Source organism: Eriocheir sinensis, chromosome 18 (genome assembly GCF_024679095.1).
Source record: "Eriocheir sinensis breed Jianghai 21 chromosome 18, ASM2467909v1, whole genome shotgun sequence".
NCBI classification, from domain to species: domain Eukaryota; kingdom Metazoa; phylum Arthropoda; class Malacostraca; order Decapoda; family Varunidae; genus Eriocheir; species Eriocheir sinensis.
The window spans coordinates 9,546,116-9,571,244 of record NC_066526.1 but is presented as its reverse complement, the minus strand read 5'-3'; the positions used below and the strand labels follow the sequence as shown (position 1 = coordinate 9,571,244).

Here is a 25,129-nt window from a genome sequence, read left to right as displayed (position 1 = left end):
GTGTCCTTCAACGCCTCAAAACACAGTTTATCCACCTATCCACTCGATACAATCTTCCAAACAACTATCCCCTATTCTTTGACAACACCCAGCTATCACCTTCCTCAACACTAAACATCCTCAGTCTATCCTTAACTCAAAATCTTAACTGGAAACTTCATATCTCATCTCTTACTAAATCAGCTTCCTCGAGGCTGGGCGTTCTGTACCGTCTCCGCCAGTTCTTCTCCCCTGCACAGTTGCTGTCCATATACAGGGGCCTTGTCCGCCCTCGTATGGAGTATGCATCTCATGTGTGGGGGGGCTCCACTCACACAGCTCTTCTGGACAGAGTGGAGGCTAAGGCTCTTCGTCTCATCAGCTCTCCTCCTCATACTGATAGTCTTCTACCTCTTAAATTCCGCCGCAATGTTGCCTCTCTTTCTATCTTCTATCGATATTTCCACGCTGACTGCTCTTCTGAACTTGCTAACTGCATGCCTCCCCCTCTCCCGCGGCCCCGCTGCACTCGACTTTCTACTCATGCTCATCCCTATACTGTCCAAACCCCTTATGCAAGAGTTAACCAGCATCTTCACTCTTTCATCCCTCACGCTGGTAAACTCTGGAACAATCTTCCTTCATCTGTATTTCCTCCTGCCTACGACTTGAACTCTTTCAAGAGGAGGGTATCAGGACACCTCTCCTCCCGAAATTAACCTCAGATTTTGGACACTCCTTTAACCTCTGTTCGGGAGCAGTGAGTAGCGGGCCTTTTTTTCTTTTTTTTTTCTTTGTGCCCTTGAGCTGTCTCCTTAGCTGTAAAAAAAAGAAAAAAAAAAAAAAGCGAAGGACAAAAAACGTTCGCTCTGTTTTTTTTCTTCTATTGTTGTAATCTTGCTAACAAACACAAAGAAAACAGCAACGAACACATAATTTATTTTGTGGCGTTAATAATTATAACAAAAGTAGTAGTAGTAGTAGTAGTAGTAGTAGTGGTAGTAGGTAGTAGTAGTAGTAGTAGTAGTAGTAGTAGTAGAGGTATTATTACAAATAATTTCCACTTACTGCTGTCCCTTATTGACGTTCTCTTACCTGGAATAAGAAAAAGATAAAATATTAGATAAGTCTCTCTCTCTCTCTCTCTCTCTCTCTCTCTCTCTCTCTCTCTCTCTCTCTCTCTCTCTCTCTCTCTCTCTCTCTCTCTCTCTCTCTCTCTCTCTCTCTCTCTCTCTCTCTCTTTCAATTTTCCCCTTCATGAATGAGCCCAAAATCCACATTACCTAGGCGTTAGCAAGGACGGGAGGTAGTAGTAGTAGTAGCAGCAGCAGCAGCAGCAGCAGCAGCAGTAGTAGTAGTAGTAGTAGTAGTAGTAGTAGTAGTAGTAGTAGTAGTAGTAGTAGTAGTAGTAGTAATGGTGAAGTAAAATGTATCAAGTATAGAATTTTGAGGATTGTTGAAAGTCTAACTATTAATCACTCTTCCAAGGAAGGTAAATAAATATTGCTGTAGTAATTTTGTGAGGAAACACCGGCCCACAAAACGGTCATAACACACACACACACACACACACACACACACACACACACACACACACACACTGGCTTTAATCATATGTGTGTGTGTGTGTGTGTGTGTGTGTCATGACCGTTTTGTGGGTCGGTCTTTCCCCACAAAATTACTACAGCAATATTTCTCCAAAGCCATTGTGAAGTCAAGGGAGGGAAGGAGGGAGGGAGGCAGGGAAACATGGAAACATGGAATGACAGGCAACAGAAAGCCTATTGGCTCATTACGAGGTTGCCAGCGGTAGAGCCGTGATCTGCATGACAGTTGCTTGGTGCCTGCAGAACATTTCAAGGCATGTCGGTGCATATTTTCAGTTTACTTCTGTTGTCACGAAGTGACGGTCGATGCGATTTTTGAAGGAGTTGATGGATTCTGCACTTACTACTTCAGCAGGGAGGTCGTTCCAATGGCGTATGACTCGGGTAGAGAAGAAACTAACCCAGTCAAAAGCCAATTGAACGACCGCCCTGCTGAAGTATTAAGGTAAGGACGAGAGGAAAATAGGAAAGGAGGGAGGAAGGAAGGGTATGAGATGAGAGCCAAGGTTATCCTCATATTAAGGAGGAGGAGGAGGAGGAGGAGTAAGTACAGGCGAAGAAGGAAAAAGAGAACCAGGCGATAGCAGAGTAAGATAATCGTAAAGGAGGAAAAAAAAGACAGAAATAAGGGGAAAACATTTATAATCGGAGGTAAGAAGATGCCGAGAGAGAGAGAGAGAGAGAGAGAGAGAGAGAGAGAGAGAGAGAGAGAGTATCCATATTTATTCTTAGTAATCAACTATAGAATCCTTCCTCCTAATCGTCATTACCCTCGAGAGGAAAAGCCAGGCCTTTGTTCTTTTCGGGAGTGTGGGGAGCGGGGGAGGCTGGGCGGCTAGTGGGGTTTGTAATGCTAATTGTTTAAGTGCAGGGCAAACTGTCTAGATGATTTGAAGTATATGTGAAAAGTGATCGGTATAATTAGTTAAGTGAGTATATAGGGAGGATGGTTGAACGGCTAATAGGGTTTTTAATGTTTGATTTATGTGGACGGTAAATTGTATAGATGATCTGAAGTATACCTATGTGCGAAAATGAGGAGGAAGGTTGTACGGATAACGGGATTTATAATGTTCAGTGATGTCATGGAAGGCTAACAGTTTAGATGATGTGAAGTATATGCGAAAAGTTAGGATGATAAGTATATAAGGAGTTGAGCTAACATTGTTTATCGAGACTTAAGTTTAACTGGTAATAGGGTTTCATATTCACTGATTTACTGTAAGACAAACTTAATTTACGGTGTGATGTTTAGGTGTAAATGAACTATATAAGAGTTGTATTAGATGAAGAGTGTTGAAGTTGTGTACCGTGATTTATGTTGAACTGAGAATGGCGTTTAATGTTCAGTACTTTAATAGAAGACAAACTGTTTTGATGATTTGAAGCATAAGTGAAAAGTAAACAGACTATGGAGTTGTATCTCCTGAAAATTGTTAAGTACCGTTTATTGAGATTAACGCTGAATAGAAAAATTAAAGTGTATGCACAAAGTGTATTATTTAAAAGGTTGTGTCCCTGAATGACAAAAAAAAAAAAAACAGGAAAAGCTTGAAGCATATCCGCTGCACGATGTTAAAAAAAGCGAAAAGGAAAAAAAATCTTAAACAATCCTCGATAAAAAATGCTAAACGGAATATGCTGATGAGCGGAAACTGTCTCGTGAAAACAAGTAACGAACAGGACAAACACAGAGACAAATGTGAGGATGAGAGAGAGAGAGAGAGAGAGAGAGAGAGAGAGAGAGAGAGAGAGAGAGAGAGAGAGAGAGAGAGAGAGATGAAAATAAATATCAAAACAAAACTAGATAAAGAGATGCAAGAGACAAGGAAAGTTTAGCTAAATGGAGGAAAGGAGGAGGAGGAGGAGGGGGGGAGGAGGAGGAGTAGGAGGAGAAGGAGGAGGAGAGGAAGGTGGTAAACAGCGTGCATTTGTTTGTCTGTCTTCTTTTCCGGACGTTCCCACTCTATTGTTTACGACGCGCGCACACACACACACACACACACACACACACGAGGGGCGCCATTCATCATTACAATATTGGTTCATGATGGAAAATATATGGATTGTTCTGATTCTGATTTGACGGGTGTTTTAATATTCTGAAGCACGATAATGACCGATAGGAATGACTCACTGTGATGGTTATTATGAAGAGGATGATGACAGTGATGGTGATGATGATGATGATGATGATGGTGTTGATGCCAGTAGTAATAGTGGTGTATGTGATGATTGTAGTAGTAATAATAGTAGTGTTAGTGATAGTGATGATGACAATGATGATGTTTCTAATTCTAAAGTACATTCATGGGAGATTTAAAAAAAATTGTTCTCTTCATTTGCCTTCTCCCTCTTCGCTACTTTATTTACTCCTATCTCTCCTTCCTCCTCTTACCTTCTTTTCCTTATCTTCTCTTCCGTAGCATCTCAACCTCCCACATTCCCTCCCTTTTCCTCCTCCTCCTCCTCCTCCACTCACACTAATATCACACAGCAGCCTCGGTGTGTGTGTGTGTGTGTGTGTGTGTGTGTTTCCGGCAAGCATAAAACGTGACCTGGGAGATATTAAAGTAAGGAAATTTAAGCGAGAGAGAGAGAGAGAGAGAGCAAGGGGGAGGGAGGAGAAGGGAGAAGGAACGAAAGAATGAGAAGGGAGAGAGGGAGGGAAGGGAAGGTGTGAAAGGAGAGGAGGAGGTCATGATGGAAAAGGAGGAATGCAGAGAGGGAGGGAGAGGATTGAAAGGGAGAAAAAATCGAGAAAGAGAAGGATAGGAAAGAGAGAAAGAGGCGAGGGCGGGATGAGTAAAAAAAAGGAATATTCTCACCTATTCCTTTATAATTATTTTCCTGGTGTTGTGAATATGCGCTCGATACCTTAGGTTCACAGAGACTTAAAAGCTGCTGCTGTTGTTAGAGTAATGAACAAGTCCCGGCGCGTGGAGCAGGCAAGAATAATATTATGTATGTGCGTTTATGCCTATGTACGTGTATGTGTGCGTATTCATGTATGTATGTAAAGAAGCCCTCGTTATACAGTCACGTTCAGAGTGTGTACGTGGAATGTATAAATGTAGAAAAAATGGAAAATGTACAGTAATAAGCATTGAAATATTTTTTTCATATTTTTTTGACTATCAGACGAAAGTTTTTTATGCGTACCGTGTTATTGTTCTTTTTATTTGTTAATATATAAAGTTATCCGAATACGTAAATAAATGTAAAAACATGTATTTAAACAAACATAAATGTGAACTAATAAACTTTCCAGCTTCTCGATAAATATGTGAATAAAAAAAGGCTGAAAACTGAAATAAAGACAATGTAATATGTACAGCCAGAGTAGCAAATATGGCTTGCGGAAAAGACCTTGGCTCAGCGTCTACGCGCGTCACTGCGTTTAGTTTTCGATAATCGCCGCAAATCCTAATTCCTCCTTTCTTCCTTACGACTACCATGGGGCTGCAGTAGTATTTGATCTCTCTGTGATACCCGCGGCCTCCATTTCACTGATTTCGCTTTTCACGGCGTCTATCAGTCGTAAAGGAATCCGGTAAGGCCTTTGTCTGACAGGCTCCTTGCTCGTCAACTCGATTCGATACTCTGGTACCCGAGCAATCTTAGGTTTGTCCGAAAAAACTTCTGCATAACCCTCTAGCAACGATGCTAATTGTTCCCTCTCCTCTGGGGCTGACTTTTCTCCCAACGTCACGTCATGCACTGACAATGTCTGTCTAGAAGATACAGTGAGAGGAGCCTCGCCGTCCGCATCATCCTGTATTACTACTGCCGCTCCCACATCTACGGTCTGAGGTTGAGAATAGTGAGCTTTAACTAACTCTAGACACCTCACCTTCTCTTCATCATACTCACTTTCTCGCAAGCAACCTGCGGCTGCATCTGGCCGGTAGTATTGGTTCAACATGTTGATATGGAACCGTTTTGGGTGTCCGCCAACCAGGAGAATATAATTAAGGTCATTAACCTTCTCGTGAACCTCGTAAGGTCCCTTCCACTGAGCTAACAGCTTGTTGCTCGTTGTGGGAAGCAAAACTAGGCACTGTTCTTCTACACTGAGCTTACGCAACTTTGCCTTCCTGTCGTAGTAACTTTTCTGTACTTGTTTTGCTTTGAGTAACTCCTCCTTAGCAATGCTACAGGTCTCTCTCAACCTGTCACCTAAATCTAACACGTACTGGTATGTGGTCTTGACCTCTGGGTCCGGTACATTGTCATCCCACAGCTCTCTCAGTAACTGAAGCGGACCTCTAACCGACCTACCATACATTAGCTGAAACGGGGAGAACCTGATGGAGCTCTGTGGCGCTTCTCTGTACGCAAACAACAAAGGAGCCAGGTACCTAGGCCATTCCTTGGGTTTTTCGGCAGCCATGCGTTTAAGCATTTTCTTAAGTGTGCCGTTAAGACGTTCACACAGTCCATTCCCCATGGGATGGTAGGGCGTGGTATGTAACCCTTTGCACGCTAGCAGACGGAGTACTTCGTCCATCATCCCTGAGGTGAACTGAATACCTCGATCACTCAATATTTGTCTGGGTATACCTACTCGGTAAAATATAGTCATGAGAGCTTCAGGCACAGTTTGCGTTTCAATATTCTTCAGCGACACAGCTTCTGCCCAACGCGTGGCAAAATCTACAAGCGTAAGAATATATCGGGAGCCATCGCTGGCTTGGAGCTCGATCGGCCCACCAAATCTACCGCTACTATTTCAAAGGGGGAGTCAATAATGGGCAGTGGCTGTAAGGGAGCAGGCCTTACCCTACCCCTATCTATAGTCTTTTGACACACATCGCACGACCTCACGAATCTAGCTACCTCCTGGCCTATCCCTGGCCGGTAAAAATGTGCTTGTACGCGAGCGAGTGTCTTGGTTCTTCCCATGTGACCGCCTAGAGTAGTTCTGTGACCTAACTTGAGAACAGCCCCTCTGTATCTCGCAGGCATAACTAACTGCAATTTCCTTTCACCCGAGGGAGAGATAATCTGCCTATATATCAAGCCACGCTGCTTGATAAAACTGGCGCGGTTGTCGTTCAGCTGAATGACACTGTTTTCCTGCAAACGTTTCCGTACGCCGTGCAGGGTGTCGTCTCTATCCACCTCTTTCCTTACGTCCTCGCTGTTAGTTAGATCTCCAAGAGATGTAACCATGAGAGGCCTAACAGTACTCCTACGCTTAGCAGCTGCTCGGGTCACTACTGCTGCACCAATCTGAGGCTCACCTTCTCCTTGTACCCTTTCACTTTCTCCAAAATCCTCTGGCTCCAACACCGCGTTAGGTGTTTGAGTGACGGCATTTTTACCTACCCCGTTAGTAGCTCCGGGAACGTTGCCGATCACTAAATCATAGAGCGGTGTTTCGAGTGTCACCGCCATGATCCAGCCTGTGTAATAGGGTGACTTGACATTTATCTTGACTTCAGGAGCTATCACTGGCGCGCTATTCAACAGCCATATTTTTCTACGTTTGCCTGTGAATTCATGGCTCCTAGCTAAGCTGTGCCTCAGTGTACAAATGGTAGAACCACTATCCCGCATCACCGTAACCTCTCGGTCTCCTACCCAACCTTTACTCAAATTCAACCGATCATCGTACTGATTAGTGGCTGCGCTGGCCACTAGTCATGGATTCTGCGCCTCATCGCGAGACTGGCCGTTCACGGAAGGCACAGGTGGTGGCGAACCCTGATTTCTACCATAATTACCATGCTGCGTAGCACTTTCTTGTCTTACTGCAGCATTTTTGTGCCACTTATTACCCTGATACGGTCGCGACCCATAACTTCCAGTCTTCGGACGCGGTGCATAATGTTGGTTACTTTTGGCTGAAGGCCATGGGGGGCTGATCGCACCATGGGGGGTGGCGACGCCTGAACCAATCTTTCTAGGGACTTCACTCGGCATGCTATTGCTTGTAACTACAGGCCTTTTCGTCCTACCGCAGGCCTCAAAATAGGAATTAGCCATTTCCTTCATAACTTCCAATTTTCTCACCTTGTCTATTTTGAGCCTCGTGACTAATTCATCTGGGCAGGATTTTACGTACTGCGCACGCAATATTAGGTCCTTCACACCTTCAACTGTCTCCTCAGCACCGTCTTTCTTGAGCCATTGATCTAAGTACCCCTTGAGGCGAGCAGCAAATTGAATTGCTGTCTCATCGTCATTTATGGAGGCAGAGGAAAACTGATTCTTCAAATCATCAACAGACATTCCATTAGCCGCCAATAATGCCTCATTCATATCTTTATACTCACGAGAGTTATCATCCAATCTATGAATCACCTCCAAAGCTTTACCTTCAAAAAGACTCACGAAATTGCACACGCTTGGTGACCTCATCATACTGCATTAGGTTAGTGGCTTCCTCAAATCGCGCCATAAATATTTCTATCTTGTCCCCTTCTTTGAAATGATTAAGCTTTAGCTTTGGAGAAACTACTTTTTTATTCTGAGAGTTATTACCATTCCCATTATTTGCCGCTAGCTCGGCCGTTTTTACTGCATGGGCCTCCTTCTCTCGCTCTCTCTCAGCTTCTAGTTTCCGTAATTCTAGCTGGTATTGATCCTTTTCTCTTTCTCTCGCTTTCTCTTGCTCTTTGATTATGTACTCTCTGGCTTCTTTAGCATTGTACCCTAACTCTTCCGCTTCCATTTTCCACTGTGATATAGACATCTTGCGAGATAAATACTTCGAGCCTAACAGCCAATACTTTCCTATGGAGTGTGAGGTCAGTTTACTGTTCGGGCACCATTTTATGTGGGATTCTTGAAAGGTCTGGACTTCCCAAAATCCCGTAAATTTTCAGCAATAAAAATATAAAATAAATATCTGAAAATTGAGTTATCAGACTCACGGCCCTTCCTAGTCACTTATTATATTTAATTCTGACCAGTCACATCTCTCATAGGTTAAGCAAAGACCAGATGAACCGCTCATAAGTTTATTTAAGCAACAAAGAAACTCGCTGGAAATTAAGAATAATTAATTAATCCCAGGCACACAGCAACCTAGCTATCTATCTTAAAACATCCTAGGCAATAGAGTACTTAACTGTAAGTGGGAGAAGCCAAGCCACACCTTACCTGCCTCCTGGTCTGGAGCCCTGGAGTCCTTCTTCAGTCCTCTCTCTTCCTCTCTACAACACACCGTGCCCTCCTTACCTCCCACGTCTACCCTCACCTGTAGTACACCGTCACTCAGGACTTGTGGATACTACAAATGCAGGTAAACCACCACGATAGACACGTGGCACGGGAGGCTGGTGAGGAACGTCTTCTCGCGGTGAAGTCTGGGTGGGAGATGGTTGAAAGATGGCGGCGGGACCCACAGTGCTCCGCGTCCCGGCCGCGGTCAAGATGCCAGCTCTCGCCATACTGACATCTCGTTTTCTGTGTATCACTTACACTAAACGCCCTACGGCTATGGATTGTTATTTATTAATAACCTAACACATGCACTAGGTATGAGTGGGTCATGCATCCCACACATAGCTCAGCTTTGGCAGTAATAACGAAATGATTTAAATAAGGTCCTGTTTCCCGCCTGCCTGGTTTGCCCGCCTAATCTGTGACTACTTCTCGCTCTCTCAATCAAAATGGCGGAGACTCCCGCGGTATTTTTCCACGGGATATTCCTTGAATAATGAAATCATGACAAAAGACAATGTAATATGTAAAGAGGAATGAAAAAAAAAGATCTGTAAATTAAAGATTGATAGATAAAGAAAGAATAAAATTGCTCGTCACACTCGCCCTTCATTTCATCACCACTCATCACCACTCTTCCATTATTAACTCATCACCACCTCAACACCACAACCATCACCAACAGTCACCTCCGTTCATATTGTCTCTCTACATAAGCCTTCACATCACCATTGTCCATTGTCATCCTTTCATCATCACCCTCATAACCTCAATATCACGTCATCACCATCTTCATCACCAAGTCACCCCCATTCTCATTCCCTCCTTATCCTTTCAGTAACATCATCATCAGAATCATCACCCTCATTATCAACATCACCAAAACCGTATTATCATCACCCACTGTCAAGTCACCCCCATTCTCATTCCCTCCTTATCCTTTCAGTAACATCATCATCAGAATCATCACCCTCATTATCAACATCAACAAAACCGTATTATCATCACCCACTGTCAAGTCACCTCCATTTTCATCTCTCCCCCTCATCACCACTCCCATCACCTCATTATCCCATCACCACCACTCCCATCACCTCATTATCCCACCACCACCTTTTCATCCTCAGTAACCTCATTAGTACCTCATTAACCTCGTCATTCTCATTATCATTACCATTACACATTTAACACAATCACCCCTTCACCCCCCTTCATCCCCACCCTTTTTCACCTCTCAATGCCTCCGCTTACGTTACTCTCTCTCTCTCTCTCTCTCTCTCTCTCTCTCTCTCTCTCTCTCTCTCTCTCTCTCTCTCTCTCTCTCTCTCTCTCTCTCTCTCTCTCCTAACCCATCACTCCTTCATTCTTCCTTTTATCACCCTTCTTCTTTTCTCTCCCTTTTGGCTTTTTGGTCATGATGTCTCTTCCTGCCTCTACAATCCATCTCTCCTTCACGCTCTCTCCATCTCCCTGCCCTCTTCTTATTCTGCATCTTTTCATCCTCCTCTACCCTTTCTTCATTATTTCTCCCTTCTACCCTTTCTCTCTCACTCTTCTCATCAATCCTTTCATGACCATTCTTTGTTCTCTTCTCTTTCTTATTTTATCTCTCCCTCCCCTTTTCTCCTCATCCCCTCTACCATGCTCGCTCCTCCTCTTCTTGAGTCTTCATTTCCCCTGCTCCTTCCTCAGTAGGCACCCTTTCTCCTCCATATTACATCTTCTTTCATCATTTTCTCACCTCTTCCCTCCCCTTATCACCCCTTTCTTCACATTATTATATCATTTCTCCTCCTCCTCCTCATAATCATCATCACTTCTCCTTTTTTCACTCCCTCCTTACCCTCATCAACATCATCGTCTTTTATCCTCGCCTTCCGCCTTCCTTCACCTTCACTATTATTCCTTATACTGTCAATTTCCATTCTCTCTCTCCTTCACTTTTTCATTTCTTCCACTCACACTCTTTCATCAGCACTCTTTCCCTTCATTATCTCCCTTCACCTCCTTTTCCTCCACTCATTTCCTTCACTTCTTCTTTTAGTTACCTCCCTTTTCCACCTTCCCCTCCCCTGGCTCCCTTACATCGTCATGCCTCCCCTTTATTACCTCCCCTTTTCACCTCCCTCTCAACTCACTCCCGTTCCTCCTCATTTTCCCCCATTACTTTATCCTTCCTCATATCCCCTCACTCCTTCCTCCCCTCCCCGTGCCCCCTTCCCACCTTTCCCCCTCCCCTTACCTCTCCCAACCCTCTACCTCTTCCCCTCCCCCTTACACTTTACCCTGCCTCATATCCCTTCATCACCTCCCTCCCCTGCTCCCCTTCTCCCTCTTCTCTCCCCGCCCCCCTTCTCTAGCCATTCCCTTACGTAACTTCCGCCCGCGCTGAGCTCAGGTGACGCGGACAGGTCAGCTCATCATTAGCAGGTTGTTTAATATTGACCTCCAGCGTAATAGACAGGTGCTTCATTAGGCGTGTGTTACCTTAGGTTGTTTGTCTGGCTGTCTGTCTAGTTGTCTGGCTGTATGTATATAGGTATGTGTGTGTGTATGTATGAATGTATATATGTTTGTATGTATGTATGTATGTATGAAGGAAAAGGAGGAGGAACGTAAAGCGTATGAAAGAAGGAAGAGAAGAAGTAAAAGAGAAGTATGTAGGAGATTACTACAGTTAATTCGAGAGATGAGAAATAAGAGGAAGATTAAAAAGGGAAGAAGCTGGAAACACTTTTTCTCGAGCGCTGTAATTGACAATCAGACTGATTCGGAAAAACAGTAAATGAACGAGACGGAACATGAAGCGAGAACGTGAAGGAGGTACTCGTGGAAAGGGGGGTAGAGAGAGAGAGAGAGAGAGAGAGAGAGAGAGAGAGAGAGAGAGAGAGAGCACAGAAGGAAAGGCTACGGATTGGTCGGCCTTCTCATATGTCTTGTCCAAAGCATATTTACGAAACCGAAAAGTTGTAGTTGAAACCTTTCCCTGCTGGCCATTATGTATGCCCACCCTTCGTCTCACCTGCCTACTCCCCTACCTATTTACCAACCTAATTGCCTACCTACTGACTACTTACATATCTATATACCTACCCGTCTATCTACTAACCTACCTACCTTCTTAACTACCTACTTACTTCTATATCTACTTATCTTACTATATACCTACTTTAGGGTTGCCATACGTCCGGATTTACCCGGACACATCCGGAAATCAGATAACGAAATCTGCGTCCGGGGGGATTTTTTAAAATCCCACAAATGTCCGGAATTTCACCTTCTATCATTACTAAATGTTAAAAAATAACATTTATTAGATTTCCTTGTGTTGAAATGATGGGAGAGAGAGAGAGAGAGAGAGAGAGAGGGGGGGGGGGGCGGGTCACCGAGTCCGAGTGGCAGCTGCTTTGGTTTGGTTGCGGTCAAGACTCTGACGTGTACGGGTCCTGTATGAAGACGGTGCTCGCAGCCTTCCCAACACCGCCTCACTTGACGTCGCGCTTGCGCCCCAGTCTTTCACCAGCTCTGATAGGGGTCAGTTTGGATTACTGTTTGCGGCCTTGTGACCTCGTCATTACAACTATTACTTGTTCTTGTCGAGATGCCCAAACGAAAGTGTAAATTCACTGCAGAGATGCAGAACAAACTCCCGTGCTTCAAAAAAGGCAGGGATGAGTGGGAAGCAGAGTGTTTGGTGTGTAAACCAGGAACATTTGTCTCACTGGCACCTAAAGGCATTACTGACTTACAGTCACATATGAGGAATTCAAGATTATCAGCCATATGCAAAGGTAAATAAGTTAAGTTTCCTTTAATTAATTTACATGTTTTCTAGTATCATATCAGGACCATAATCAGGTGTTAGTGAAGGTGTCCGGAATTTTGATAGTTCATATATGGCAACCCTAACCTACTTACCTCTATACCTTTTTACTTACCTACCCACCTTATTACTTGTCCACCTTTCTTCCAGCCTTACTACTTCCTCCTCTCTCCTCTTTCTCCTTTTTTCTCCTACCAACTTTTTAAAACTTTTCTACTACCTGTCTACTAGCCTACCTACCTTCCTACCTGTTAAACTTTATACCCACCTTCGTACCTACTTACCTACCTGTTAAACTTTATACCTACCTTCAGTCTATTCTGCCATCTTTCCCTCCTTCCTTTCTACCTACCTACCTACCTACCTACCTACCTGTTTAACTTTATACCTTCCTTCTTACCTTCTTTCAGTCTCTTCTGCCAACCTCCCTTCCTGCCGGCCTTCCTTTCTACCTACCCTCAATATCATGTCTTCCCTACCTACCCACCTACCTATCTCGCCTCCCCATTTATATCTCGTATCTCAATATACCTGCTTACTTTTTCCTCAGCACCTTTCCCTGTCGTATTATGTATGTGTTATTTTCCCGGAAGACATCCCAGTGCGTTTATGTATTTTATTTGTATAGATTATTTGGCTCTCATCATGCTTACATACATACATACATACATACTTCACTACTTCGTTTTACAACCCGTCTTTCCACTAGCAGTTTCATTTTATTCCTCCTCCGCCTCCTCCTCCTCCTCCTTCTCCTCCTCCTCTTCTCCCTTCCGGCCATCCATTATCAATATCCCTTTAAGCAGGGCAGAGATGTGAGCAGCAGGTACAGAGTGACCCCCGGGAGAAGGGAAGGGGGGAAGGGGATGGGAGGGGAGGGGACGGAGTGGATATGAAAAGAAGGGAAGGGGATGGCAGGGAAAGAAAGAGAAGGGAAGGGAATGGGAGGGAAGGAAAAGGAAACTGAAGGAGTGGAAAGCAATGGAGAATTGTGTGAAATAGGTGAGGAGACGGTGAAACGAAGGAAAGAAGAGAGGGAAAGGAAAGAAAAAGGGAAGACACCTACCGAACGGGCGCAAGCCACTCCCGGTGAGGTATATATGGGAGGTGAGAAGGGAGCTGAAGCCCTCCAAAGACCCTTCCCATGTCCTCACTAACCGTTTCCCTATTGTCTCACCAACACCGGAGAGTAGTTCAGCATGCTCTCTAAAGACAGATCCTCTCTTTATCCACACCACACTACATTCACATAACATATACACCTTTTTCCAAAATTCAAAATTCAAAATGGCTCAATTAAGCAATGCCTCGGAGTCCCCGCCTGGGGGGGGGACCACAAATTTCCCCAGGGAGGACTCCCCTTCTGGCTGCCGACCCGAGAGGTGTCTTGATAACTCCTCGAACCTCTTTCTTCTCAATTTCTGCAACATTCGCGGTCTTCGCTCTAATTTTCATTCTGTGGAACATCATCTCTCCTCCTCTAAACCTCACCTTCTCTTCCTTACCGAAACACAGGTTTCTGAGGCTACTGACAGCAATCTCTACTCTGTTCCCTCCTACTATCTCTATCCTAAATTTCAATCCAAAGCTGGATGTTGCGCCTACGTGCGCAACGACATCACTGCTCTCGTGCCACGACCTTGACTCTTCTGAATTTTCCACCATCTGGTTACGACTTCACTGTCATTCTATTACTAAATACATCTGTGCTGTTTATCTCTCACCTAACTCTACCAACTATGTAAAATTCTTTGACTATTTGAATTCTAAAGTGGAGCACATCTTGACCCACTCTCCCTTCGCTGAAATCTCCATCCTAGGAGATTTCAATGTTCCCACCAGCTTTGGCTTTCATCCTCTTTCACTGACCATCCTGGTGAACAAGCCTACAACTTTGCTATCCTCAACGACCTAGAGCAGTTGGTCCAGCACCCTACGTATTCCTGACCGTCTTGGAGATCGGCCCAACATTCTAGACCTCTTCCTTACCTCAAACCCTTCTGCTTATTCTGTCAAACTGTTCTCTCCGTTGGGCTCCTCCGATCACAATCTTATTTCTGCATCCTGTCCTATCGCTCCTGTACATCCTCTGGACCCACCGAAGAGGCGATGCTTCTGGCATTTGCTTCAGCTCGGTGGGACGACCTGAGGATGTACTCCATTCCCGTGGAATGATTATTGCTTCCAGGATAGAGACCCTCTGTGTGCTCAGCGCATCACAGAGGTGATTGTCTCTGGAATGGAGGCATACATTCCACGTTCTTTCTCTACTCCTCACGCTAAAAAGCCTTGGTTTAATCACGCTTGTTCTCGTGCTGTCAATGATAGAGGTAGCTCACAAAAGATACCAGAGCCTTCAAACTAATGCTAATTATGAACTTTACATTTCTGCCCGAAATCGTGCCAAATCTATTCTCCGACTAACCAAAAATTCTTTCATTAATAGAAAATGTCAAAACCTTGCTTTCTCTAACTCTTCCCGTGACTTCTGGCATCTAGCCAACAACATCTCCTACAACTTCACTTCTTCATCTTTCCCTCCACTCCTCAGTCCTGACAGCAACACTGCCGTCTCATCTATCTCTAAGGCTGAACTCTTCTCTCAAACTTTTTCTAAAAACTCCACTCTGGACGATTCTGGGCATATTCCTCCTACTCATCCCCTCTGACTCCTTTATGCCTGTTATAAAGATTCTTCAAAATGATGTTTTCTATGCCTCTCTGGCCTCAATCCTCAGAAGGCTTATGGACCTGATGGAGTGCCTCCTATTGTCCTTAAAACTGTGCCTCCGTGCTGTCACCCTGCCTGGTCAAACTCTTTCGCCTCTGCCTGTCAACATCTACCTTTCCTTCTTGCTGGAAGTATGCCTTCACACAGCCTGTACCTAAGAAGGGTGACCGCTCCAATCCCTCAAACTACCGTCCTATTGCTTTACTTTCTTGTCTATCTAAAGCTTTTGAATCAATCCTTAACCGTAAGATTCAAAAGCACCTTTCCACTTCTGACCTTCTATCTGATCGCCAGTATGGGTTCCGCAAGGGCGTTCTACTGGTGATCTCTAACCTTCTTAACTGACTCTTGGTCATCCTCTCTTAGCCGTTTCGGTGAAACTTTTGCTATTGCGCTGGACATATCAAAAGCTTTTGATAGGGTCTGGCACAAATCTTTGCTTTCTAAACTACCCTCCTACGGTTTCTATCCTTCTCTCTGTACCTTTATCTCCAGTTTCCTTTCTGACCGTTCTATTTCTGCCGTGGTAGACGGTCACTGTTCTTCCTAAATCTATTAACAGTGGTGTCCCACAGGTTCTGTCCTATCTCCCTCTTTTCTGTTGTTCATTGATGATCTTCTTTCCAAAACGAACTGTCCTATCCATTCCTACGCCGATGATTCCACTCTGCATTATTCAACTTCTTTTAATAGAAGACCCACCCTTCAGGAACTTAACGACTCAAGGCTGGAGGCTGCAGAACGCTTAGCCTCAGACCTTACTATTATTTCCGATTGGGGCAAGAAGAACCTGGTGTCCTTCAACGCCTCAAAACACAGTTTCCACCTATCCACTCGACACAATCTTCCAAACAACTATCCCTATTCTTTGACAACACCCAGCTATCACCTTCCTCAACACTAAACATCCTCGGTCTATCCTTAACTCAAAATCTCAACTGGAAACTTCATATCTCATCTCTTACTAAATCAGCTTCCTCGAGGCTGGGCGTTCTGTACCGTCTCCGCCAGTTCTTCTCCCCTGCACAGTTGCTGTCCATATACAGGGGCCTTGTCCGCCCTCGTATGGAGTATGCATCTCATGTGTGGGGGGGCTCCACTCACACAGCTCTTCTGGACAGAGTGGAGGCAAAGGCTCTTCGTCTCATCAGCTCTCCTCCTCATACTGATAGTCTTCTACCTCTTAAATTCCGCCGCAATGTTGCCTCTCTTTCTATCTTCTATCGATATTTCCACGCTGACTGCTCTTCTGAACTTGCTAACTGCATGCCTCCCCCCCTCCCGCGGCCCCGCTGCACTCGACTTTCTACTCATGCTCATCCCTATACTGTCCAAACCCCTTATGCAAGAGTTAACCAGCATCTTCACTCTTTCATCCCTCACGCTGGTAAACTCTGGAACAATCTTCCTTCATCTGTATTTCCTCCTGCCTACGACTTGAACTCTTTCAAGAGGAGGGTATCAGGACACCTCTCCTCCCGAAACTGACTTATCTTTCGGCCACCTCTTTGGATTCTTTTTAGGAGCAGCGAGTAGCGGGCTTTTTTTTTTATTAATGTTTACTTTTTTGTGCCCTTGAGCTGTCTCCTTTGCTGTAAAAAAAAAAAAAAAAAAGCAGCAAGAAGGAAAGGGAGATACCTAAGCCTCCCTATTTATTACGTAACCCCTTACGAAATACGTGCACCCCCCTCCCCCCTCCCCCCTTCCTCCGGGACATCCCTCTTTCCCTAAGCTAAAATATCTTTCTTTTGAAACCCTTCACTTTGCACGTTATCGAACCGTCAACTTTTCTTCTCTTGAGCTTTCAGCGGCTATTTCAATGTACTAATGCCGCCAAGCAAAAAATGAGGGCGCGAGAAAATGAAAGGCGGAATAGGAGCAATATATTGGTTGTAAAATTATTTCTTGCGCCCAGACGGGATCCCGAGGGTGAGGGAAGGCGTGGGTATTGAAGACGGAAGCAGCACGGGTGATAGGACAGGGCCGATATAGAATGGGAAGAGGGAGAGGCGGAGGAAATGAAAGAGGAAGGAAAGTAAAGGAGAAAGACAGGATAAGGAGATGAACAGGGGAAGGAAAACGAGGAAAATGGCGAGGGAGAGGAGGACAGTGAGGGTTATGGAAAGAGATGTAGGAGGATGAGAAGGAGAAGGAGGAGGAGGAGGAGGAAGAGGAGAATAGTAGATGGGAAGAGGTGACGATGAAGGAGAAATAAAGAATATTGCTGAACGAGCGAAGCGCGCGGTGCGCAATCATGCAAATTCATAATTTCGTGTGCGTGCGTGCGTCCAGCGGCCACACGTATTTCTTCCGAATTTGTGCTGAAATGGCTTTGTAAAGTATGGCACTCGAAAGTTTGAGTCAGAGACCTCGAGAAAAAAATCCAAAGTGATGTAAATGTGTCGCGGCGTCAGCAGAAGGCTGGAAACAAATTGTCGAGCTGTGTCCGGGGCGGAACATCTTCGCGTGTGTTTATTGCGCCATTGTGCTCTCTTTACCCACACAGCTCTTCTGGACAGAGTGCAGTCTAAGGCTCTTCGTCTCATCAGCTCTCCTCATCCTACTGATAGTCTTCTACCTCTTAAATTCCGCCGCGAAGTTGCCTCTCTTTCTATCTTCTATCGATATTTCCACGCTGACTGCTCTTCTGAACTTGCTAACTGCATGCCTCCCCCCCCCTCCCGCGGCCCCGCTGCACACGACTTTCTACTCATGTTCATCCCTATACTGTCCAAACCCCTAATGCAAGAGTTAACCAGCATCTTCACTCTTTCATCCCTCACGCTGGTAAACTCTGGAACAATCTTCCTTCATCTGTATTTCCTCCTGCCTACGACTTGAACTCTTTCAAGAGGAGGGTATCAGGACACCTCTCCTCCCGAATTTGACCTTGCTTTTGGCCACCTCTTCTGATTCTTTTATGGGAGCAGCGATTAGCGGGCTTTTTTATTATTTTTTTTGTGCCCTTGAGCTGCCTCCTTTGTTGTAAAAAAAAAAAAAATCGCATGACATCTAATATCTGGTTATGAAGTCATGTCCAAAAGACTCCGCTTTAAAGGATGAAATGCTTCGTTCTGGTTATATTCTAATAATTCGTTCACATGCCATGATATGTAAATGAATAAATAAACACGTCAGATCTGTTTTCTTACGCATACGCGTCATAACTTATTTATTTTACTGGTTATTTACATCCATGTAAGTTGTACAATTGATACTGAGTCCAACGTTGCCAACCATAAATGTCAATCTTGTATAAGACCTGAGCTGAGACAACTCATACAGAAGCATGTACTTGCATGTGACACGATAGCTTGTGTGACTGACGGAGTCTCCTGAGTGCGAAGATCAGTCCAGCAAATCATGAAAAGCCTGACCACCACTGCCAGGGCGCCAGATGTATACGTCGTGTGAAAACACAATCGTTCCCTCCTGACGAGGAGGCGGAACACGCGGGATTCAAATTACAGTCTCCTCGGACTGCTACTTCAGCGATGGTGCAACTGTTCCCTCACCTAAAAACACAACCCACTTCCGCCGTTGCCACACAACCATCAACACACGTGAGATGCATACTCTATACGAGGGCGGACAAGGCCCATGTATATGGATAGCAACTGCGCGGGGAAGAAGAACTGGCGGAGACGATACAGAACGCCCAACCTCGAGGAAGCTGATTTAGCGAGAGAGGAGATATGAAGTTTCCAGTTGAGATTTTGAGTTAAGGATAGACCGAGGATGTTTAGTGTTGAAGAAGGTGACAGCTGAGTGTTGTCGAAGAATAGGGGATAGGTGTTTGGAAGATTGTGTCGAGTTGATAGGTGGAGAAATTGAGTTTTTGAGGCATTGAAGGACACAAGGTTCCTTCTGCCCCAATCGGAAATGACAGCAAGGTCTGAGGTTAAGCGTTCTGCAGCCTCCAGTCTGGAGTCGTGTACTTCCTGTTGTAAGCGAAAATTTGAATAATTTTAAGAACACGGCGCGTCCTCCCGCAGAGCGGCGCGCCTGGAAGCGGGGCCGTTGCCTCTAGCTTACTGATGGCGGATCACGTGAGCCCTGCGCCGTGCATTTATGTTCCAGGGTTACTCAAAACAGTCACTTATTTATTTACCTCAGCTTTCAGCTTTCGTTCCTCGCATGGTTTGTTTGATAGGCAAGTAAGCACATTTTGTTACTATTCAAAAACTGAGGGATAATATATGACATTTCTAACAGGGAAACAAGGATGCATGCATGAGTGGCTGTGAGGGAGAGAAGAAAAGTTCGGACACGGAGAATGAGAAGCGTGCTCGTTACTCGCCCTGCTTATAAAAATTGATGTAGTAATGTATGAGGAATCTTTATTAGGTTCAGCAAAGGAAAAAACACCCATAAACACGGGCTATTATTACGACACCTGATGGACGCAGTGTTATTACTTCATTGAGCGAGCGACTTAAACAAAGTGTATGAACGTCAGATATGGCACGTGCTGACCCACAGTAGTAGTAATAGTAGTAGTAGTAGTAGTAGTAGTAGTAGTAGTAGTAGTAGTAGTAGTAGTGGTAATAGTAGTAGTAGTAGTAGTAGTTGATGATATCCTTGTTGCTGTTGTTGGCGTTCGTATTGTCCATCAAAGGGGCTGTTGAATAATATAAATCTGCATTGATGTCTCCGTAGAGTTTTGTGCTCATCACACAGTCAACTCTCCCCCGTAAATATCTCCTCGTCTTGTAGCCATTGGAACGATCGTTGAAAAACCTTGCTGAGAAACCTTCTGCTGATCATTCTGCTCGTGACACTGCAAGAGATTCCTCACTCTTGTTGCCTTGCACATTATATTAAGTAACCCTCCTAGAAGATGGTTGTTAGTTATAATTAGGGTATTTAATTAACTTTTGTGCTATCACATGACGGAATATAATGAATAAACGAAATACGATTAAACAGCCAACAGTCCAAACAAAGGGGAAGGAATGCTAGAAAGGGCTCGCACCACACCGTTTGTATCACACCTTTTCTTACCAAACAATAATCTATCAGTCAGTCACTAGTTGGTCGTGAAGAAAAATACTGATTTAATTCTACGGCCACTTGCAACAACAACGCCTGCACATTAAGAGAGAGAGAGAGAGAGAGAGAGAGAGAGAGAGAGAGAGAGAGAGAGAGAGAGAAATTCTAGGAAGCAGTTAACGGCATTCAAGACGAAAAATCATATAACTGAAACGCCCGCACACACACACACACACACACACACACACACACACACACACACACACACACACACACACACACACACACACACACACTTTTTTGTTCCGTAATTGAGATAAACGAGAACAGGTGAGTGTGTGTAAACTGGATGATGGCAAAAAAGAGGAAATAAAAAAAATGTTTGTTGCTGTTTCATGAAGAGTAATTAGAAAAATGTATGAACAAACGAAAATAGTTTACATGCTCTCATGGTTCAACGTTGAAAAAAAGTAACGAGTATTAGGCTAAAGTAAGTAAATAACAGGTGAAAAACGTAACAGGTCTGCGTAATATATAATTAGAAGTAAAAGTTTGTAAGGTATTTTTTTCTCGCTGAGACGTGTTCCAATACACATTTTTCCTCTTAAAAGTTGGAATAAAGGGAAACGTAGAAAAAATAGAGATCCAATCAGTAGCAATGTGTAGTCCTTGATTGTTAAGCAAAAAAGAGAGTATTGCATTGGAAAGAAAGGAGTTGTTGTAGTGGCCGTATTTATCTTGTGCTTTAAAAAGTAAGGAAATAAGTTTGGAGTAGGAACGAGAGAGTGGAATTAATTTAAAATGGATATATTCGTCAGGCAAAAAAAATATTCACTGGGGAAATCGAAATGGTGGAATGAGAACACGTTGCATATTCATCCTTTGAAATATATAACAGAAACAAAACTGAAGGTGAAGTAGAAAAGTCTTATTAGGACTCCAAAAATAGATCCTTCATATGAATATCAAGAAGACATATATCTGAATTCGGAAAAAAAGTGTAATAAGTGAACAGTAGTTATGCCCAAAATACTTAGTTGCTACACCTAATAAAAGGTTAGATTACAGTAAGGCGAAATGGTAAAGTTCTAAATATAATTCGACAAGTGTATTCTGATTAAAAAAAAAATATGTTCAGCTGAAATAGAAAATGTGGAATGAAGGAAGAATAAAAAAAAAAAAAATCGATAAAAAAGCACAGCAGAAAAAAAATATATAAATCGAGGTAGAAAAAGCTGTAATTTGGATTCAGTAATTAGATTCATCCGATGAAAAGAATGGAAAAAGGCATACAATTAAAACATCGAAAAAGGATAATAATGAAACATAAAGAATGTGCATAGGTCAAAATAGAAAGGAAGCAACTCTAATGAAAAAATACCGAAAAAAATATAAGAAAGACAATGCAAACAAAAATAATGGTGGCTCAAAATACAAAATTAGACCTTTTATCCTACCTTTTTTTTTATCTCCCTCATTTCAGCGTTTGGAAAATTGCTACATTATATTTTATTACATTAGCAAAGCCCCATTCCCCTCGGCACCAGTGGGTAGTAGGGAGGAGGGGGGCAGGGAAGGTTCACAGAGCCACGCCTTGACTCATTTTTTCAGTATTTTTTTCCTGCCTTCAGAAGTTTTTTTTTATTATAATTTCCGGCTTTTTTCGATTATTTTGAATTGCAGTTTACGGCCTCTTCCATTTTTTTGTGATTACAATTTTCGGCTTTTTTTGTAATACAATTTCCGGCTTTATCGTTTTTTATTGGATTATCTTTCTCGGGATATAAAAGGGTTGAATGAGGAACCACTCTAATTTGGTTACCTGATAATAAAACATATATAAGTGTACAAAGCAAAATATATATGAGAATGAAGCTTATGTAGTTCTGCTTAGCGTAAATAAAATAATACAAGGCGAAATTAAAAATGGTAGATGAGGAAGTAAGAGTTAAAATAAGAAAGTGAAAATAAACAGAAAATAATTGAGAATTAAAAAAAAATATTATACCGTTTAAAATAATTATAAATTGAAATGCAAATAGGTAAGAATAAATGTGGGAACAATAACCATTCATTTGGTAAAAAAAGGCAATAGAAAAAAACAAATGAGGGTAGAATCTATTCTATACCACCTCACGTAAAGCAGAAAAAAAAAACGATGCAGTAAAGGTTCAGTCGGCTATAGAGAGTAGTGTCACACTGTCCAGTAAGTTTCGTTCAGAAAACGACATCTGGCAACCCCTCCACGCGACATGAATATTATTATATCCTATTTAAATCCTACTATTGTGGTGATCGGTGGGCACAGGTGCACTCTACATAATTTTAAGATAGATATTTATCAAAAGTGCCCGTCGCTAACGCTTAATAAATATTTTTTCTTTAGGCTCTGTCGCTACACGAGCTTTTAGTTTCGGTCAAATTTAGTCAAGAGCAATTCTAAGTTGTTTATCAAACTATGATACATTTAAAAATATACGTACTGCAATCATTAGGGGAGATTGTTATGCCTTTTAACTAAAAAAAAAAAAAAAATCCCTGACAGCCGAGATCTTGTTCTTTATTAAAATTTTCATACATAATAATAGGATATAAACGTTCACATGATGACGTCGTCGACCGCGGGCTTTGACGGCGCGGCCATGGAGCGCAGAGGTGAAACGACGCTGGAGCAGCGGTATTCTATTAAAGCCCTTATGTCTGCACGCACTCCAGTTGAGCTGTCACGTCAGTGGCTGTGGAAACGTATACCTCAAAAAATAGGAGAGAGAGAGAGAGAGAGAGAGAGAGAGAGAGAGAGAGAGAGAGAGAGAGAGAGAGAGAGAGAGAGAGAGAGAGAGAGGCTGGGTGAGGACGGGAGACATGTCCATCAGCGACAAGCCAAGGGGTCAGCTAGTCAGGGACGAGCGCGCACACACACACACACACACACACACACACACACACACACACACACACACACACACGTATTTATACTTAGATATCATGTCATCACCTTGCTTCTTCTAATTCTTCCCGTGACTTCTAGCATCTAGCCAAAAATATCTCCTCCAATTTCACTTCTTCCTCTTTCTCTCCACTCCTTAACCCTGACGGCAGCACTGCCGTCTCATCTGTCTCTAAGGCTGAAGTCTTCGCTCAAACTTTCTGTAAGAACTCCACTTTGGACGATTCTGGGCATATTCCTCCTACTCATCCCACCTCTGACTCCTTTATGCCTGTTATTAAGATTCTTCCTAATGATGTTTTCTATGCCCTCTCTGGCCTCAACTCTCAGAAAGCTTATGGACCTGATGAAGTGCCTCCTATTGTCCTTAAAAACTGTGCTTCTGTGCTGACACCCTGCCTGATCAAACTCTTTCGGCTCTGCCTATCAACATCTATCTTTCCTTCCTGCTGGAAGTATGCCTTTGTACAGCCTGTGCCCAAGAAGGGTGACCGCTCCACTACCGCCCAATAGCTTTACTTTCATGTCTATCTAAAGCTTTTGAATCAATCCTTAACCGGAAGATTCAAAAGTACCTTTCCCTTTCTAATCTTCTTTCTGATCGCCAGTATGGATTCCGCAAGGAGCGTTCTACTTGCGATCTTCTTGCTCTCTTAACTGACTCCTGGTCATCCTCTCTTAGCGGTTTCGATGAAACTTTCTCTGTTGCGCTAGACATATCGAAAGCCTTCGATAGAGTCTGGCACCAGTCTTTGCTTTCTAAACTGCCCTCTTTCGGATTCTATCCCTCTCTCTGTTCCTCTATCTCCAGTTTCCTTTCTGGCCGTTATATCTCTGCGGTGGTAGACGGTCACTGCTCTTCCCCTAAACCTATCAACAGTGGCGTTCCACAGGGCTCTGTCCTATCACCCACTCTCTTCCTGTTATTCATCAATGATCTTCTTTCCATAACAAACTGTCCTGTCCACTCATACGCCGACGACTCCACTCTGCATTATTCAACTTCTTTCAATAGAAGACCATCACAACAGGAAGTACACGACTCCAGACTGGAGGCTGCAGAACGCTTAACCTCAGACCTTGCTATCATTTCCGATTGGGGTAAAAGGAACCTTGTGGTATTCAATGCCTCAAAAACTCAATTTCTCCACCTATCAAACTCTCGACACAATCTTCCAAACACCTATCCCCTATTCTTCGACAACACTCAGCTGTCACTTTCTTCAACACTAAACATCCTGGGTCTATCCTTAACTGAAAATCTCAACTGGAAACTTCATATCTCCTCTCTCGCTAAATCAGCTTCCTCGAGGTTGGGCGTTCTGTATCGTCTCCGCCAGTTCTTCTCCCCCGCGCAGTTTCTATCCATATACAGGGGCCTTGTCCGCCCTCGTATGGAGTATGCATCTCACGTGTGGGGGGGCCCCACCCACACAGCTCTTCTGGACAGAGTGGAGGCTAAGGCTCTTCGTCTCATCAGCTCTCCTCCTCCTACTGATAGTCTTCTACCTCTTAAATTCCGCCGCGATGTTGCCTCTCTTTCTATCTTCTATTCATATTTCCACGCTGACTGCTCTTCTGAACTTGCTAACTGCATGCCTCCCCCCCTCCCACGGCCCCGCTGCACACGACTTTCTACTCATGCTCATCCCTATACTGTCCAAACCCCTCATGCAAAAGTTAACCAGCATCTTCACTCTTTCATCCCTCACACTGGTAAACTTTGGAACAATCTTTCTTCATCTGTATTTCCTCCTGCCTACGACTTGAACTCTTTCAAGAGGAGGGTATCAGGACACCTCTCCTCCCGAATTTGACCTTGCTTTTGGCCACCTCTTCTGGTTCTTTTATGGGAGCAGCGATTAGCGGGCTTTTTT

At 43.7% G+C, this 25,129-nt stretch overlaps 1 long non-coding RNA gene across 2 annotated transcripts; it reads right to left on the bottom strand.

Annotated features, from left to right (window-relative positions):
- Nucleotides 1–31: 31 nt before the first annotated feature.
- LOC127000455 (uncharacterized) lies at nt 32–25,129 on the bottom strand. Of its 2 annotated transcripts, none has more exons than XR_007754053.1 (3): nt 25,052–25,129; nt 16,203–16,783; nt 32–99 (listed from the first exon to the last, which is right to left on the bottom strand). It is a non-coding gene; the product is annotated as an uncharacterized LOC127000455 (long non-coding RNA). The 2 variants fall into 2 exon arrangements; XR_007754052.1 differs by lacking the exon at nt 25,052–25,129 and adding an exon at nt 18,184–18,308.